This window comes from Silene latifolia, chromosome 3, assembly GCF_048544455.1.
Source record: "Silene latifolia isolate original U9 population chromosome 3, ASM4854445v1, whole genome shotgun sequence".
In the NCBI taxonomy this organism is placed as follows: Eukaryota; Viridiplantae; Streptophyta; class Magnoliopsida; order Caryophyllales; family Caryophyllaceae; genus Silene; species Silene latifolia.
Window position 1 is genome coordinate 130,841,607 of NC_133528.1, and position 491 is coordinate 130,842,097.

At 44.4% G+C, this 491-nt stretch overlaps 1 non-coding gene across 1 annotated transcript; it reads left to right on the forward strand.

Annotated features, from left to right (window-relative positions):
- The first annotated feature begins 384 nt into the window (after nucleotides 1-384).
- On the forward strand, nucleotides 385-491 carry LOC141650022 (small nucleolar RNA R71). The gene has a single exon (XR_012546087.1). It is a non-coding gene; the product is annotated as a small nucleolar RNA R71 (small nucleolar RNA).

A 491-nucleotide genomic window follows, 5' to 3' on the forward strand; every position in this document is an offset into this window, starting at 1 on the left:
ATTCTCACATGCTAGGATTAATTTATTGGATGTTGCATTGCATGCATATATCGACAACATATCAAATATAGATGATTTTCCCTAATCATTAGTAGAGGCCGTTGTCGAGGCGGGCGGGATTAGGTGTTCGATCAAAAGAGCTTCCTAATATGTACACTCACCCTTTACTCCAGATCTCTGTGAACATCCGTGTTCATTGGCATCCACGAGAGTCATTCTAGACATAGAATGCTAAGGGTAACGAGTTCTTGGTGTTCATGTCACTACTTTGTGTCTTGACATGGCATGAAGTATTCGAACGGTTTCCAATTTTCCACAATAAATTGGTGGCGACTCCACAAATGCAAACGCTTGTTTCCCAAGCGACCCCGTGGGCCCGCGTCCATACCATGATGTAGGCATTGTCTTTGCAATCCTTGTACCTCTCCCAGGCCTCACATAAGCTCTCAAGAGCTTGTTGACGGAATCCGGTGATTTGCCTCATCAAGGTT